Source organism: Caenorhabditis elegans, chromosome IV (assembly GCF_000002985.6).
Source record: "Caenorhabditis elegans chromosome IV".
In the NCBI taxonomy this organism is placed as follows: Eukaryota; Metazoa; Nematoda; class Chromadorea; order Rhabditida; family Rhabditidae; genus Caenorhabditis; species Caenorhabditis elegans.
The window spans coordinates 3,157,453-3,169,945 of NC_003282.8; the positions used below are offsets into that span (position 1 = coordinate 3,157,453).

At 37.7% G+C, this 12,493-nt stretch overlaps 3 non-coding genes across 3 annotated transcripts; 2 read left to right on the top strand and 1 right to left on the bottom strand.

Annotated features, from left to right (window-relative positions):
* Positions 1 to 4,892: 4,892 nt before the first annotated feature.
* On the top strand, positions 4,893 to 5,011 carry T23E1.5. The gene has a single exon (NR_053026.1). It is a non-coding gene; the product is annotated as an Unclassified non-coding RNA T23E1.5 (non-coding RNA).
* A 3,693-nt stretch (positions 5,012 to 8,704) lies between these two features.
* T23E1.7 lies at positions 8,705 to 8,854 on the bottom strand. Its single transcript, NR_053027.1, has one exon. It is a non-coding gene; the product is annotated as an Unclassified non-coding RNA T23E1.7 (non-coding RNA).
* A 2,493-nt stretch (positions 8,855 to 11,347) lies between these two features.
* Positions 11,348 to 11,497, top strand: T23E1.6. Its single transcript, NR_053028.1, has one exon. It is a non-coding gene; the product is annotated as an Unclassified non-coding RNA T23E1.6 (non-coding RNA).
* The last annotated feature ends 996 nt before the right edge of the window (positions 11,498 to 12,493 follow it).

The following is a 12,493-nucleotide window of genomic DNA, read 5'->3' on the forward strand; positions in this document are numbered from 1 at the left end:
TCAACCATGATCTTTCATTTGACAATAGTCACAAAATTTTTTGACCGTCCGAAGTGCCCTAACTCAGAGCCAATTTTTTCAGACATTTTTCAGATCTCGCTTCTTTTTAGCTTTCAATTGAGGTCTGTGTGCGGATTTTGCTAAGTTTAGTACACAATGTAAGAAAACAAAAAAGGTTAGAAAAAAATCCGTCCAAAAAAAATTTTTTTCGTCGGAACATTTCAATTTAGTGCGTCACACTGAAATAATAGCAGAAAACATATATTTTTCGGAATATTTTTGAGTTTTTGGAGTATTTCTCGAGATCCAAATTTCATACTCAAATGTTTTGTATGTGTAAAAATAGTTTGCACTTGGTTACATTATATTTGTATAAAAAATCAAGAATTTTCGACAAAAATTTTTTTGAAGATTTTTTGAAGATCGACAAAAAATATTTTTTTTTTTGTGGACGGATTTTTTTCTAAACTTTTTTGTTTTCTTACATTGTGTACTAAACTTAGCAAAATCCGCACACAGACCTCAATTGAAACCTGAAAAGAAGCGAGATCTGAAAAATGTCTGAAAAAATTGGCACTTCGGACGGTCAAAAAATTTTGTGACTATTGTCAAATGAAAGATCATGGTTGATAACGTAAATTCCCACAGTTTCATAAAAATCGATACGCAGCGAACAAAGTTATGATCTTTGACCCTGAACTTATTTGGATACCTAATAGACCATAGTACAGCACTTGCAAAATTCACCAAATTTTCAAAAAAAAAGAAATTCCTAAAGAATTACACCTTAAGAAATAGTTAAGCCACCCAACTACCCCAGGAAAATATCGTACACAACATGCACCCTATGACGCAGTAGAAGCACACAATTTACGCAAATGATAATGATTGAGCAGCTGATAACAGAGAAATGTTGCCGTGTTTCATCGAAAGGCTCCAGAGACCTACGTAAAACGATTTACGACGACTTTTATCAGTATTTGTTGTACTGTGATGAACGCATTGATAACGAAAATTGCTATTTTTGATGAAACATTAAACCGAAAAAAGAAATGAAGAAAGAAAGTGAGAGAAGGAAGACTAAAAACTTTCTTCGCTTTTTTTTTCTTTTTGACATACTTTTTTTAATGACCATTGTCATTTTCATTTTTTATTACCTTATGGCTTTATCCCTATCCTCTAATTGCTAAACATTGCCTAAACTATAAGGAATACAAAGCGCTCCTTACAAAAATATTAGAGAACACTTGCCGAAAGAGCACCTTTTGAATAAAGTTTTACAAAAAATTAGACATAGAGAAGCAATTTGAAATAAAAAATGGTCTGTCTGAAGATTGCCAGCACACTTTTTCACTAGTTGCTTTAAAGGACTTGGAAAGAAGTGAGGAGTTAAAAAACATTCTGGAAATTTTTATTTTTTTTTTTTGGATTTTTTGGTCTGGAAAAATATGAATTTTTTAGGTGAAAAATATTTCAGATTTTTTCGAAAAATTTATAATTCCTCAATCGGCATTTCATAAATTTTTCGGAGCTTTCGTTAAGTGTAATTTTTTTGAAAAAAAATCTGAATTTTTTTGGGTTACATTTTTTTTTCATTTTTCCAATAAATTCGAGTGCCCGTCAAATCGGCAAATCGGCAAATTTCCGGTTTGCCGGTTTGCCGGAAATTTTCAGTTACGGCAATTTGCCGATTTTTCGGAATGTGTTTAGTTCCGCGAATTTGCCAATTTGCCGGAAATTTTTAATTCCGGCAATTTTCCGGTTTGCTGAAAACTTCCATTTTCGGCAAATTGCCAATTTTCCGGAAATTTTCAGTTTCGGCAAATTGCCGATTTGCCGGAATGGTTCATTTCGAAAAACTGCCAGTTTGACGGTTGCCGGGAATTTTCATTTCCGGCAATTTCCCAATTTTCCGGAAATTTTAATTTTCGGAAAATTGCAAGCTTGCCGATTTGCCGAAAATTTTCAGTTTTGACAAATTTCCGATTTGCCGGAAGTTTTCAATTCCGGGAATTTGCTGATTTGCCGATTTTCCGGTTATTTTCAATTCCGGCAATTTAACGATTTACCGGAAGTTTTCATTTTCGACAAATTGCCGGTTTGCCGATTTGCCGGAAATTTCTCCCCAAACGGATTTTTGCAGTTTTTGATTCAAAAAAAAAGTTCAGGAATTTTAAAACAAGTTTTTCGAAAAAATAAAGTTTCTTGAAAACATCTGAAAATGCGCCCAGGCTTAAAAAATCCCTTTAACAAAATCTGAAACAATTTTCAAAATTTTAGCAATCGTCAAAATTTTGATAGGAAATTCTCAAAAATCTAAGAAGGTCCTGTTGAACCATCAAGGCAGGCATAGGCATATAACCCCTACTTTTGAATAAATGAATCAATTCCTCATACTTTAGTACTCAGCAATTCCTACATTCAACCAAAAAAAAATTTCGGGACAGTAAAATAAAAAAGTAACCATGGTTTTCTAATGTGTTCTGACAGGGGGTCGTTAGTCATTTTTTAGTTTGTTTCGTAATTGTAGAGTCCACGGGTGTTAATGTGTATGTGTCATCGAGATTTATGGGTTTCCGCCGGTGAGGTTACGGTAGCTACGGGGATGATGTGGGTGGTGGTTTCGAATTTGTCATCTCAGTTTCAGTTTTCGACACTATTTTGGAATTTTAGAAATGTATTTATTTGGGGGGTTTTTTTTGGTGACTGAACATAATTTGTGCGACAATAGTATATTTTTAATTTTGTAATTTTGCCTACATTCAGAGTGGCCTAAGCCTGCCTAGTGCCTACTGCCAATTTGTGTCGGGCGTTTGTGTCTGCTTGTCTACATACCTACCTATCTAGGTTTACCTCATGCTTGCCTGCCTGCCTACATACATGCCTACCTAGATATACCCCATGCCTAAATCCTCAAATATGCCTAGATGTTTCCCCTTGCCTACCGGTTAGCATTACTCCAGAATAACTACATGCATGCTTATATACCTATCATAAGTCTGCCTACGTGACCATACAACACCTTCCAAATTGCCCGCTTCATGCCTGCCTGGCTACATGCCTGCCTGCATATGTCTATCCCAAGATAGACCGTTTGCCTACACCAATGCCTAAATAAATGCCTGTTTAGCGCCGACATGTGTGTATGCCTACATACCTACTTCATGCTTGCCTGCCTGCCTATCTGCCTACCTCATACCTACCTCATTACGTTTTCTCAAAAATAAAACCCTCATCAACACCAAACAGAACAGAAAAACGTTTCCTTCCCCCCGTATCTCTGTAAAACCATCGGCACTTAAAAAACTCATCATCTATTTTCTTTTCTTCTTTTCATTTTCGGTTTCGCTCATCATAATTATCATCATCATCATCATCGTCAATTTTCCTCCATTTTTAAACGCATCATTTAAATGAGAAGTATGTGTGTAAGTGCCTGCGTCTCTTCGGAGAAAAAAAAATGGAAAACCGCCGGGGCCTCGGCGCCATACACACACACGTACATACAACTAATCGATAACAACAACTGGGCACATCTCTGCGTCTCTGTCAGTTTAGCAGTGTCTTTTGTTGTTCTCTCTATCACTCTTCATGCATGCGTGTTGTCTCGTTCAAATGAGAAAACAACACAAGCGTCTCTGGCCTCTCTCTCGGCTCTCTCACGTTGACCTTTCTCTCTTTCTCTCTCGCTCTTTTGCTGCGTCTCCTCGACGAGAGATTGGGGGGCTTTGGCAACGACATACCCTTTTGCACATTCAACCTGATGAGATAGAGCAAACGTTTAGTGCAAGTTGGTATCCTTGTAGGCTCTAGGATCTAGGCTAAGATCTTTTTCAGTGCCTGAAATTTTTTATCAGGACCCCCTTCCCCGAGAACTCCTTCCCCTACGCTTAAATCGAATTTTACAGAAAATGCGATGCGTCATAACCCAATTTGTTTTCTTCTTTTATATATTACTTGTCCTGCAGAAAGTTTAGCAGAGTTCTTTTATTATTACTTTTTTTCCATTTCTTTTGATTCCATTTTGTATTGTAAAAAGTACCAGAATTTTTATGATTTCAGGGCTTTTTTTCGGTCCCTATGTGCAATTTGTAATTTAAAAGAACTTTATAAAATTGTCTGATTCTTTCGAACAATTTATTTTTGAAAAGTTCTCAAATTTTTGAAATGATTTTTTTTTTTGAAATCGCGCAACTTTTTCTGAACCTTTCAGACCAAAATTTTAAGAAGAGAAAAAGTGGTATGTGTGAATTTTAGGCAGTACAGCGCGGACGCAATGCGCCAAATTTAAAATTTTGTAGCCCAACGGGGGAGGCGCAGTGTTTCTGAAAAAGGTTCATTGAGATCGAAAATTTGTCCGATGAAGTAGGCAGGCATAAGATAGGCATTATGTAGGCATGTAGGTCGGCAGAATTGAGCTAGGCCCGTAGGCAAGCAGAGCTTATCTAGGCATATAAGCAAATCGGCGTACCCACAAGGTAGGCACAAAATCAGGTATGTAGATGAGCACAAGGCATGATGTTGACGCGTAGGCAAGCTGGCATAAAATAGGCAGGTAGGCACAAAAGTGGACCCACAGGCAGGCAGGTAGGCACCCAGGAAAACATGAAGTAGACTTAGTTACTCGTAAAATAGGCACGAAGGCAGGCGGACTTAGACAATTGTCCATCTCCCAAACCTCCAAAACATATCAATTACCCAGACAATATTTGCGAAACCACTTGATTTTTTGGTAATCACTTTCTCTCTCTCTCTGAGTCTCTATATCTCTTCAATTTCTCCAATCATCTTTTCGATCTCTCTTCAAAATGACCACAGCATACAAACCACGAATCATCGTCGGCTTAGAACCCTCATTGGCAAACATGGGGTCACAGTAATCCGTCCAAATATGGACACAGTCCATTTGCATTTTTCTCACTACAGTTTCTCATATACCTAGTTCTCTCCCTCACCCACCCTCACCTCGCCCAGAAATTGATCCGATTTGTGCGCGAAATTTAACACCCTCACATCGATACCCCCAAAAAATTTTGCATAGTGATGTGATGTACTTATAAAAAAGAGATTGTGGTACTGAAATGTTGTCATTTCGTTTTTTTTTTCGGTGCTCTTTCTGTGTTGACAGAAACCAATTGAAAATGTATTCGAATTCTTGAAATACAATTGAATTTTATATTTAGTTCCTTTCGGAGGAACGGGTTCTCTGTTTTTTTTTCCTTGAATAACCAGAGCCTGGAAGGGAAGGCAGGCATATATACCTACCTTTTGAATTTAGTGAAGGCTTGCTCTTCGGACAATTTTATGTCGCATTTTCTGTCACCAAGGAGTTTCTTAACAATAAAGAGAAGTTGAAACTTTTCCCTTTTTTTGGAATTTTGAAAAATTGATTTATTTTAATTTCTAATTTACGAAAAATACCCGGGAATCTGTAGTTTTACCAAAAATGTTTGTTTTTTTCAAGAAAAAACACGAAATTTTTTAAAAACATATTAAAACAGGCATGAGGCAGGCGCATAGGTAGGTACTCAGTCTGGCAGTTGCGTAGGCAACCAGGCATGAAATAGGCAGGTAGGCATGTAGGCAGGCATAGGTTGATCATAAGTTAGTCAAGCACATTGGTAGGCACTTAACCTGACAGGCGCATATGCAACGAGGCATAAGTTAGGCAGGTAGGTATGTAGGCAGGCATAAGTTGTTTAGGCACGAATATAGTAGGTAGGCGAGGGGTAGACGTAAGGTAGCTTAAATATGTACATGGGCAAGTGGAGGTTTTTGCAGGTTGAATAAAACCCCTAAAAATAATATCAACAACATTTTTGGCTCCTTTTTTTTAAATTTTACTGTAATTTAAGGTAATTGCAAAGTGAGCCAAAAATGGTGTCAATTCCTTTTGATATACTATTCCTGAAAAAGCATAAAGTATTGTCAATTTACATTCTGGTGACCACAAATCTCTCCCCCCACGCAATGCCATCTTCAGAATCTTAATCCAATTTAATTCCTCGAAAAACTTTCAACAAATGATTTTTTTCCCACCGTCAACTTTCCAACAACTCCTACACGTTCCCATCATCATTATCCTCGTCCCCCCCCCCAACATAAGTTTTTACCAGAAAAAGAGTCCACTACCACCGCCGCCGCCCGCCAAAAAATTTTCTCACTTTTTGATGCATGGGGAAGGCTTGGGGAGAAAATGGAGGTTGAGTGCCGCCGGAGCCTCCACTCATTCACTCTCTGTGGAGCCCCTCGGTGCTCTTTTCTCTTTTCAAGCGCTTGCCGGCGCCCATCGCTTTTCTCGGTTTTGTGGTGGTCCTGTCCTTCTTCTTCTTCTTCTTCTCTCTACTCTTCCTTTTTCTTTTCTCTTTCAACTGCATTTTGTCCCCCGTCCGCTCCTCTCCTGCCAGCTTCACCTCTCTTGCTCTCTCTCTCTCTCTCTTGTCATTTTGCCATTTTACACTACTACTCAACTCGAATGATATGAAGGTCCCTTTAGTTTACAATTTTGCTGTTATCTGATAACTTTGACTCACTTACTTTTATATAGTTTCAATTTATTCAGTTACTAACTTTTATACACGTGGTGTCAGTGAGGGTCTCATTTCGGTTTGATCTACGTAGATCAACAAAAAATGCGGGTTAAAAACGTGCTGACGTCACAATTTTTCAGGGAAAATATTCCCGCAATTTTTGTAGATCAAACCGTAATGGGACAGCCTGGCACCACGAATCTACGAGAAAATTGATAGACAACAATAGCCAAGATATACCGTGGCGCCTATTATTGATTTATCTTGACGAGTCTTGCCGTTTTCGTATTTTTCTTAAACATTTCGAACAGAAAACTCCAGTATCATTTTTTTCCAAATTTTCATAGCCTGCTCTATTTTTCACAATTTCGAAACTTTGCCAATCTTCATCGCCCGGCTAACATAGTGCATCGTTTGCCTACCAATTAAGGTGGGGGAGTACAGCCTGCAAATGACATCACTCTCAAGTACTCAAGTATTTCTTAATTTTATTCAAATCAGCTGTCAAATGCGGGTAGCTTTAGGGCCAGAAAATGTTGTGGTAGATATGATCTGACATTTTTGACATATCCTACCTGACTAGGGAATACATTACCTATTGGGTGGCGTTTTGAAACGAATGTGGTGTCATTGAATAGCTGATTTTATGTACTTCTCGAACATAAAAGACAATTTTTGCCGCCGACATCTAGAACTTGAGATATTTGCGTCCAAAGTTTAGTGCTGATTTCAGTTGATTTTCTACACTAACCCAATACTTTTTAACAGTTCAAAATCACCGTTTTATGGCCGAATAGTGTGTGACTTCGTCTCATGAGCAGTAAGTAGGCTGTGGGTTCGATTCCAATGCAGGGTTTAAATTTTTGCATTTTTTAAATTATTTATTTCCAGAACGAAAAACAAGTTTTAAACAGTTTTTAGAGCTTTTCAAAACTATTTTTCACTTCTCAACTAAACCACAATTGCCCTGGAAACTTTTCAGAAATTTTTATTTTGTTGAAAATTTTCACTTTTTTCTCCACCAAAACCGTTGGGAAAATTTGGCACAAAACTTTTTTTTGAAAAATTTTTTCAAAACGTACCAAATCTTGTAGAACATCATCAGTTTGCTATTTTCTATAATTTTCAATGTTCAAGTCCTTTTTTCTGATGCTTTATTGATATTTTTTACCAAATCAATGACTGTGCAAAACATCTTGTCTTTGAAGCTATGCAGCTCCGCTGAAAAAAATCTCACAAAAAAGTGATCAACTAAAAAGTTGTTGATTTTGACTTTATCTACAACTTTTTAGTTGAACACTTTTTCAAAAAAAAATTGCTTGCCGAGATATAGAGGTTATACTTTCAAGAATATTCTAAAAATGAGTAGATCGTTTTCAAACGTTTCCAGCTTCCATAGACTAGTTAGTTATGCTAAACAATTAGATTCGCTAGGATTTTTTCTCCAAATCTTTTAAAATCCGATTGCCAACTGCAAAGAATTCTTGCACCTGTTTTTCCATTTCCTTTCATATTTCCATTCTCTTCAATCTTTCAGATTCTTATCATAACATAGCTCCTCTTGCCACTCACAAGATTGTATCTCTAAAGAAAGAAAAACTAAACATTTTTGAGGTCATTTTATAGGTTTCATGGTGTTGCCTCTTTTTTTTTTTTCAATCTGATGTCATTCTTTTGTGTTAGTCTTTTGTAGACGTTTACATATTTATTAAGTACCAGCCGTGGACCGCACCTCCGGCACGGCCCCCGACTTCTGGAGCTGAAAACTAATTTTTCTGAAACTACCGTAATCATACAGTACTCCTAACATACCACTATTGTACCACTACAGTACCCTGACTATATCCCTACACTAACCCAACTCACTATCCCTCCAGAAGCTAAAACTTTGCAGACTACAAAGACTACAAAGACTACAAACTATGGACAAACGGAAAAAGCGCTTTATATATAGTAAATGACAAGTTGTAGTGATAACAAACCCTCGCTCCACCGGCTTCCTTATACAAATCTTTGTATTCAATCGTGGCTTGGCCCCAACCACCACCACCACGACAGCTATAAATCTTGCATCTTTGCCATTTCGCTGTCCCAGTGATTGAAACCAATTACTCAAAGAGATTTGCTCTCGAGATACGCTAGCAAATAGAATAATTCTGAAATTCTGAAATGTCAACGTTGTTGGCACCGGCGCCCTTTTTGATTATATATATACCAGCCGTGGACCGCACCTTCGGCGCGGCCTCCGACTTCTGGGGCTGAAAATTAATTTTTCTGAAACTACCGTAACCCTACAGTATTCCTACCGTACCACTATTGTACCACTACAGTACCCCGACTCTATCCCTACACTAACCCTAACTCACTATCCCTCCAGAAGCCAAAACTTCACAGACTACAAAGACTACATAGACTACAAACTATGGACACACAGAATAAGCGCTTTATATATAGTAAATGATTTTTTAAAGCTTCCTGAGTATAAGCTCAAGCCTACACCTAAGCCTAAACTTAAGCCTAAACCTAAGTCTAGGGCTGGATCAAGGCCTTGGATGCCTATGTATATTCCTATGCCTATGCATATGCCTAAGCCTAAGCCTAAGCCTATGCCTACGCCTAAGCCTAAGCCTAAACAAAAACCTACGCCTATGCCTAAGACTAGGCCTATACTTACGCCCAAAATAGGCCACGCTTTACTGCAAACTCTAAAATGTCATGTTTGGAAGCTTGTGAGACCCTTCTACATCCATTTATATTTCAATTTCGTGCCGCGCAAAAATTCTGTACCGCTCCACCCGGCGTGACAAAAACGAGTTAGATATGTATGTATTTCATTTTGTACACACACATGTTTCGTGGGTGTCAACAACGGATTTTTGCGCGATGGTAGCAAATTTGTCACAAATTTTGGCCTTTTTTTGAAATATTTTATCATTTACCAAGTTATCAGAAAAATCATTCCTGTGCTAAAACATCACGTATTGGTACAAAATGAAGACCGCTCCTAACACGATTAAATGCCATATCAATGAACTTCGTGCGTCACACGCACACACACACACACACACACAATTAGTTAAAATCAAATCGGAACGAGATAGTGAGTGAGTGTAAATTTAGAAAATAATGAATGTAGTTTTCGAAAAGAATTACGAACTAAAACACGTCATTTTGGAAACAGTGGAGGTGAGAGATGAGAGAGAAAGACTAGGTAAACACAGTTTGTTTCGACAGAAATATTGAGGGAAGGCGTCATTTTTCATTTTCGACACTCGGGGGTTCACTGATGTTGAGCAACAACATTCTTTGTTTTTTTTCGCTGGTTTTTAAAAATATGTTTTCGCCGATTTTCCTTCTATTTACTATTACTTCTTTAAAGCGTTGATTTTGAACAAAAACTGTTGGCGCCTGAAAACCACGTGTCTTGATCGGAAATTTTCATTTCCGCCAGTTTGTCGATTTGTCAATTTGCCGGAAATTTTGATTTTCGGCAAATTGCCAATTTGCCGATTTACCGGAAATTTTCATTTCAGCCAGTTTGCCGATTTTTCAATTTGCCGGAAATTTTGATTTTCGGCAAATTGCCAATTTGCCGTTTGCCGGAAATTTTCATTTCAGCCAGTTTGCCGATTTGTCAATTTGCCGATTTGCTGGAAATTTTCATTTCCGTCTGTTTGTCGATTTGTCAATTTGCCGGAAATTTAGATTTTCGGCAAATTGCCAATTTGCCGTTTGCCGGAAATTTTCATTTCAGCCAGTTTGTCGATTTGTCAATTTGCCGGAAATTTTGATTTTCGGCAAATTGCCAATTTGCCGATTTGCCGGAAATTTTCATTTCAGCCAGTTTGCCGATTTTTCAATTTGCCGGAAATTTTGATTTTTGGCAAATTGGCAATTTGCCGATTTGCCGATTTGCCGGAAAATTCGATTTTCGGCAAATTTGTCGATTTGCCGTTTGCCGAACATTAATTTGCCGGAAGTTTTCAGAGGGATTTTTATAAGACGGAAACACTGTGCCTTTTTGAAATTTTTTTCCCGTTTTCTTTAGGTATTTCCATAGAATTTGCTTGCTTTTCAAGATAGATGTAGGAACATTTATAGGATGCGTACAATTTTGCCGATTAAAATTGAAATTCTGAAATTTCCAATAAAATGTTCAAAACCACAAAATTTCCGGCAATAGCCGTTTTCCTCCGGCAATTTGCAGATTTGTCGATTTGCCGAAAAATATCTACTATAGTCTCTAAGGCCGAATTACAGTAAGGCAGGTGTGCCTACAAGTCACTGTAAAAAAATTTGGATACAAAAGTTCAAAAGTCAACAAATATCGAATTTCATGCCACTCATAGAATTGTTGAGTACAACCGTTCTCATAGTATTTTCTCGAGTTCCAACTTGTTTCAACTTTTATCCAGTGTCTAATAGTAAGTCCTAGATCTTATCAGTTTTTACTCGTTAATACATATATCGCATTTTTGGAAAGACTTTACTTTATCGGAAGGTCTCACCACGATATACTGACATTTTTATTGCTTTTAGTTCCAAGTCACAGACTTTCTAGATTTTAGAGCACTTGTTCATTGCACATTTCATCAATGGTATCAAAAGTAACTAGTTAGTTTTCGAGAGGCTACGTTTCAACAAACAATCTTAGATAGCAATTTTGCCATATAGTTCAACAAGAGTTCAAATTGCTGATTTTCAATTTCAAACACTATAGTTATGGCCTAGAAAACCCTAAAACATGTGCCTAGACTCTCCATCACTTTGATCAAAGTTTTATATTTTTTATATTCTGATTCTCCGACGAATCTTTTTTTTTTGATTGCTCATCTAGTCACCTACCATCTGGTAATGATCTAAGCCGTAAATTCGGACGGCATGTGAAACTGATCCGATCTTATTTTCTTCTTCCTTCTTCTTCTTCTTCTTCTTATTTTCCATTGGCACTGCCGTACCCCCATCGAATCTCCGTCTTCCTCATCTTCTCACACGGGGTAAGATACAGAGAGAGAGAAAGAGAGAGGGTCCCCTGGAAATGTGCACTTGTCGAGTAGTATCGGATGTCAGTTGTTGGCCCCTTTATTTCTTCAATTCGTCTGATCATCTGTTCTCTACCAATTTCATATACTCTTTGCACCCTGGCCATCCAGAGATTTCGGTGGACCGCCGGATGGCAGCAGGAATTTTTCGATTTTTCGCAGCGTCTCGGATGTCAATTCATTTTCAGATTTGTCTTTATGTCCTATTTCTTGATCTTCTATCGAACTTTCAAATTCAATTTCCTACAAAAAAAAAGAAAGCTTCTTACTTGTTCTTTCTTCGTTTCTTTCTGACGTTCCCCCATTTAGCACAACCTACCGCCATCTTCTTAAAATGCAAAGTTTGCACTGCCTGCCTCCTCCTCCCCGCCCGCCCGCCAGGCAATTCTTTTTTGAAAAAGCAAATACGACGGACAGACGGCGGGGCCCCGAATTCGAAACTGTCAATGAAAAGTTTTTGGCGCGTTTTGCTGCACCGGAGCAAACTTTTAACTTTTCGCTTAACTCGTTTGCCTGCTCAGCCTAAGCTTTCAATGATATATAGTTCACAGTTTTCTTTGATCTCGATCTCTTGCATTTGAAAACTATATACTGTGAATTTTTTTTTCCACGTCTACGACTTTTAAAGAAGGGCGATTGATTTTTGGGGCGCGTGGCGAGACCATTTCGTATAAATGCGGCCTCTTTTAAAGTCGTATGTAGAAGTGGGAAAAAACACTCAGTAGGCTTTTTTAATGTTACGCTGTGAAAAAAACATGTATCATCTGGAAGAATGTTTAGTAGCAACATTTTAAAAAGACTTGAAAATTTTTTTTCGGTAAAATATGCAGCTTTTCTTACGTTCTAAAAGTTTGTAGCCCAAAATCCATATTCCACAGTTTCTGAGCACGTGATTTTGAATTAAACATTCTTGAAACATTC